This window comes from Colobus angolensis, unplaced genomic scaffold (assembly GCF_000951035.1).
Source record: "Colobus angolensis palliatus isolate OR3802 unplaced genomic scaffold, Cang.pa_1.0 Scaffold426, whole genome shotgun sequence".
Classification (NCBI taxonomy): Eukaryota; Metazoa; Chordata; class Mammalia; order Primates; family Cercopithecidae; genus Colobus; species Colobus angolensis.
In genome coordinates, this window is record NW_012117666.1 from 907,457 (window position 1) to 913,801 (window position 6,345).

Below are 6,345 nucleotides of genomic sequence, written 5' to 3' on the forward strand. Positions count from 1 at the left end.
GCCTGCATCCCCCAGGCCTCCTGGCTTCTTGTCGCTCTCCCCTCACACCCACCCCACTCCTCTTCCCTGTTTCCATTTGCACACGGCGCCCACCTCACTCTGCCTGGAAGCTCTCTCTGCTTCGGCACTGCCTACGGCCGGCTCCTCCTTATCGGCTCCTTTCCCACAGGCCACACCCTGGAGAGAACTGTGGTTCCACCAATAAAACCGGAATCTGGACCTAGGAAGGAGAGACTTCATTCAAAAGGATGACTGCAAAGAAGAGTGGTTGACTGCAGTGGGGAAGGGGCTATTGCAATGGGGGAGGGGACCACTGCTTGGGGGAGTGGACTATTTCAGTGGGGGAGGGGACTTGTGGTGGGGGAGGGGACTATTGCTGTAGGAGAGGAGACTTGCAGTGGGGAGGGGACTTTTGCTTTAGGGGAGGGGGCTATTGCAGTCGGGGAGGGGACTGTTGACGTGGAGATAGGGGACTCTTGCAGTGGGGATGGGGCTACTGAATGGGGAGGGGACCATTGCACTAAGGAGAATGATGTGTGTCGAAAGTAAAAGTTCCTCTTCAAAGTTTCCCTTCTTGTTAAAGAATAAATCATAAGTGTTCGAAACTTCCTTCAAGCCTCCTTACTTTGTGCTAATAACTCTTTGTTGGGCCCTGTCCTGTGTAGCTGTTAAACATGCTCACAGGCACGTGGTACATCCTGTGTCCTTGTACCATGACCAAAGCATTTGTGCTGGACCTGCTCACAGGCACGTTCCAGCTCGCAGCCTACGCCCCTTCCCTGTTTCGCATAAGCAACTTTCTCTTTTCCTTTGTTTTTCCATTACTTTTACCTATTTAAAAAAGTTTTAAACTGTTAGCCAATCAGGTTTTAGTTTAGATTGTGCAGTCTGGCTCCAGCCAATAGAGACAGGACACAGTAGCAGGGACAAACTGTGTCAGGGATAAAAATTGCTTCCCTCCTTTGTTCAGGTGTGCTCTTGCCATTGTTCCATCAGTGATGAGCACCCTTTCTGCAGAAAGTAAAAAATGGCCTTGCTGAGAAAATTAAATTTATGTTCAAGTGCTATTTCTTTGTTGCACCGGGGAACAAGCATTCTATTTCTAAATAAACGTTTTTACGTATAACAATGTGACCAAAAGCTCTGCGAGCTCTCAAGAGTTTGGCAGAAGAGGTTTTCTTTCAGTGTGGAGTAAACAAGGCTGGGCCATTCTTCTATCTCCAGTTCCCAGCCCAAAGGCTGACCCAGCATACGCACTCACTGTTTGCTGAGTGAGTGAATGGGTGGATGTTCACGGTCTTGGGCCGCATGGTGGAAAGGACAGGCCTGGCTGGGAATGAAGTGTGGTCGCAGCAGAGGTCACAGGCTCTTGGGACTGCTCTACCAGCCTGAATGCCAGGGTCCTGTGTGAGTGCAGCCAAGGCTGTGGGCTCTTGGGACTGCTCTACTAGCCTGAGTGCCAGGGTCCTATGTGAGTGCGGCAGAGGCCACAGGCTCTTGGGACTGCTCTACCGACCTGAGTGCCAGGGTCCTGTGTGAGTGCGGCAGAGGCTGTGGGCTCTTGGGACTGCTCTACCGGCCTGAGTGCCAGGGTCCCGCTACCTGGAGTCCAGTCAGGCCCTGGCTGTCAGAAAAGCTCTCAGCGAAATCCCAGCTGGAGGGGCTTAGCGGGGCTGAGGAAGAACTTCCTGGTAAGGAAGATCAGAGCTGGGATTGAGGAAGTGGGGAATTCCCTCCTCCAAGGATAACTTCAGGAACTCAAAGGGGACTGGGAGAGAGGTTTAGGGCACATGACATTGAGCTCCTGGCCTCAGTTTGCCCATCTGGAAATCGGTGGTATGACGTTTAAAGGAGGATCTTTCTCCTCACTGACTGCTTGTGGGTCCAGTGTGGCTGGGAAGGGTGTCCCTGGCCACCTCGCTCTTTGTCCTAGTCAGAGTCTGCAGGGTTCCTCATTCCATTTTCTCCCAATATAACAAAGTAGGGGGCCTGGGACCTTGGACCAGCATGATACGGACTCATTGGATTCTGGAATCCTTGCTCCCTCCATCCCAGGATCTCTGCTCTATCTCCCATGCTATAGGCATCCATGCTGTGTCCTGCAACGTGGTTTATATTCAACTTTCCTGCCTCTTCTCCCCTGACTCTGTCACTTTGGGAGGGAGGGCGGGGGCTGTGTGTGAGCTAGGTTCACACTGGCTCAAGACAGAGCCTTGTATTCAGTAGGTGCTCATTATACGCACGTAGATTCTGTTTGATCAAAACCGCATGTTCAGTCTGTAAGCCAGAACGGTGAGGAGTGGGTTGTGTGCAGGCAGGATGCGCTTATACTGTCAGTAGGGGTTGACCGGGCAGGAGTCTGTGGGGCTCTTTATTGCATCTGAGCTCCTTCTTTCTCTTTAGTTCTTTAGGGGTATAATTTGATACCCAGACACTTAGCAGACACCTCCTGTGGTCACCCTCGCAGTGTGGGGTGTGGGAGGGACTGAAAGGACTCAGCCACGATAATCCATATTCTGTCGTCCCCAGCCTCGAGGGGCAGATGCATTACCCGCAGTTTGCAGATGAGGAATTGGAGGCTCAGAAAAGCTTTAGAAAGTGGCCCGAAGTCACAGGGTTAGTGTGTGTTTGGAGCAGGATTTGAACTCTCTCTTCAAGTCCCTGTGCCTGCTCGCGTGTGTGTGCGTTCACGGGTGTGCACCCATATGGACGTGTGTACGCGCATGCACGAGCATGAACGTGTGCCTGCGTGTGTGTACCTGGATGTGTCTCTAAACCATACTACCTGCCACGGTATGTCCCTCCCTGAGTGGCCGGCCTGGCTGTGTGGGCACCAGCGTGGATTAGGGTATCCCAGGAAGCCCCTGGATCCAGGGCCATGAGGAAACTCTGGAGGGAATTCTTTCAGACAGGAGGCCCTCAGAGCAGAAGGAGCTTGGCAGGAAGAGGTTGTGCCCTCCTTGCACGTTGAGCCTCCTTTTCTCCCACTGCCCCAGGCCCTGGCATGTGTAAAGTCCCCCTCCCCAGCCCCTAAGTGACCTACAGCTACTGCCGAGCCTCTGACCTGGTGTCCCAGTTCACCACCTCTCAGGAGGCCTGGGTCCTCCCAGTGCCACTCCAGGCACGGAGGCGGGGCAGCCTGGGGTCTGCAGGGGCTCTCTAGCGGTCTCCTCTACCCGGACACCATCCTAACCAAGCCCTTCCTTCCACCCTGAGCTGTTACTTTGTGTCCTTCAACAGGGGACTAAGCTGGCTGAGGAGGACAGAGGTTGGGGGTCACCAATTCCAAGCGCTGAGAAGCCGGCTGGGTGGAAGCAGGTGGCCCCTGGCGTGTCTCTCACAACACCTCCCTCCCCAGCCCCAGGGTGACCTGATTATTTCGATTTCAGCCCCTCCCACACCCCACACTGGGAGGGTGACCACACACTCTGATAAGTGTCTGGGTATCAAATTATACCCCAAAGGACCAAGGAGAAAGAAGGAGCTCAGATGCAATAAAGACCCCCACAGACTCCTGCCCGGTCAACCACTACTGACAGTATAAGCGCATCCTAATAATACAGGGCCTTGTATCATTTGGGTCCAGAACATTCGTCCACCCAACCCCTGAGGGCTGAATCCCAGCCTGGAGCCTCCGCTTCTCCAAACCTGAGGGGGAAAGCCTGGTCTTCTCTCTATCCTTTCCCCACCGACCAAACATCTTAAATCACCCGTGTTTATTTGGCTCATTGAGGAGGAGGAACGACAGCAATGAGTCACGCTGGTTGGTGAGTTTCTCTGAGATGTTAATATTCTGATTCTGAGAGGGATCTGTCTGAATTCCTCACTTACAGATAATACAATTATATTTCTAAATTCTTCCCCTAAATTAGTACAGATGGTTAAAAATACTCTCGCTTTTTAATTAATCATTGGAACAATAGTCTTATGAATACAAATGAATCATTGTCCCCTTCTACAGATGGCAGGGGAGGGGCGGGGGAAGGGCAGCCGCGGATTTGCCCGTGGTCCTGTCCCTGAAGGTCGAAGGTTGTGGGGCCTCAGCGGGATGGCAGGGCTGGGCCTCAGTGAGATTTGGGAGTTGTAGCCCCCGGGGGTAGAAACAGGGGCCCCCCAGCCCATTCTTTTTATTCCTGCCTCTCTTTGTTTTTTGAGACAGGGTCTCACTGTGTCACCCAGGCTGGAGTGCAGTGGTGCTATCTCGGCTCACTGCCACCTCTGCCTCCTGGGTTCAAGCGATTCTCGTGCCTCAGCCTCCCAAGTAGCTGGGATCACAGGCACACCCCACCCCACCAGGCTAATTTTTGTATTTTCAGTAGAGGTGGGGTTTTACCATGTTGGCCAGGCTGGTCGCGACCTCCTGACCTCAGGTGAACTGCTGAACTCCTGAAGTCTGCCTCGGCCTCTCAGAGTGCTGGGATTACAGGCATGAGCCACCACGTCCCACCGGTCCTGCCTCTTAAATCCTGTTAGCTTTTGGTTGTGACTTTTGTTTTCCAGGCGGGACTGAGAGAGCTGCCCTCTGCCTGAGGAGCCCTGGGCTGTCCCAGGAGCCCTTTCGGTTGAGGAGAGGAGTTTGGAAAGGAAAGATCTTAGTCTTTCAAGCAGGATGCCATGTCTCTGTCCTCTCCTTCCAGATCTGGTTAGGAACTCCCTCATCCTCCTTCCAGGCTCAGCCCCATTGTTCCCTCTGTTGTGAGCCTGGCGTGACCTCTCAGGCAGCTTTCCTCGCATTTTCCTGTGTGTGTGTGCATGGGTGCACATGCGCCTGTGTGCGTGGCTGTGTGCTTTCTGGAGGGTGTGTTGGGTGCCATTACTGAGATGTGACCGTTGTTATTGTGAGTCAGTCCATCCCACAGGCAGCTCCGAGTCTTCTTTTGTGTCCCTAGATTCCAGTGCAGGGCTGGCCTTGGATGAGGTCAAGCACCATTGAAATCACCGTGCTTTAAAATTCAAAACCAAATTCAATCGTGGACTTCATACAAATTAAAAACTTTTGTGCATCAATGAATACTACCAACAGAATGAAAAGCAGCCCATGGACTGGGAGGAAACACCGGTAAATCATATATCTAATAAAGAGCTAATATCCAGAATATTTAAAGACCTATAGTTCAACAACAAAAACAAACAGGCCAATTCAAAGACGAACAAAGGACTTCAACAGACATTTCTTCAAAGAATATACACAAATGGCCAAGAAGCACATGCAAAATGCTCAACATTGCTAGTCATTAGCAAAATGCAAATCAAAACCACAATGTGATACCACTTCACACCCATTAGGATGGCTATTTAAAAACAACAAACAGACTGAGCGCTGTGGCTCAGGCCTGTAATCCCAGAACTTGGGAGGCCAAGCTGGGAGGGTCACCTGAGGTCAGGAGTTTGAGACCAGCCTGGCCAACATGGTGAAACCCTGTCTCTATTAAAAGTACAAAAAATAGCCAGGCCTGGTGGCAGCACCTGTAGTCCCAGCTACTCAGGAGGCTGATGAGGAGAATCGCTTGAACCCAGGAGGCAGAGGTTGCAGTGAGCTGAGATCACGCCATTGCACTCCAGCCTGGGCAACAGGGTGAGACTCGGTCTCAAAAATCAATCAATAAAAAAAAAAATAATAAAAACAACAAACAGAAAATAACAAGTGTTGGCAAAGATGTGAAGAAATCAGTACCCTTGTGCGTTGCTGCTGGGAAAGAAAAATGGTTCAGCTGCTGTGGAAGACAGTATGGCAGCTCCTCAAAAATTAAAAACAGAATTACCCTATTATCCAGCAGTGGCCCTTCTGGGTACATGCCTCAAAAGAGCTGAAAGCAGGGGCTGAAACGGGTATCTGCACACCCATGTTCATAGCAGCCTTGTTCACAAGAGCCAAAAGGTAGGCAACCCATGTGTCCACTGATGGGTGAATGGGTAAATGAAACGTGGTCTACCCACACAGTGGAGTGTTATTCAGTCTTAAAAAGGAAGGAGATCCCGACACAAGGGCCAACACAGATGAACCCTGAGGACAATGTGTGTGCACGACGTAAGCCAGCCACAACAGGACAAATACTGTATAACCCCACTTATATGAGGTCCCTAGAGTCATCACATTTGGAGAGACAGAAAGCCTAGTGGTGGGTGCCAGGGGCTGAGGGAGGGGGAATGGGGAGTGAGTGTTGGATGGGGACAGAGGTTCATCTTGGGAAGAGGAAGGAAGTTCTGCAGATGGGTGGTGGTGTTGGTTGCGTGACTCTGTGAAAGTGCTTAATGCCACTGAAGTGGCCACTTAAAAATGGTTCCCATGGTGTAGGGGAGAAAAAAATTCCTCCTCTGCTCTTTTTTTTTTTTTTTTTTTTTTTT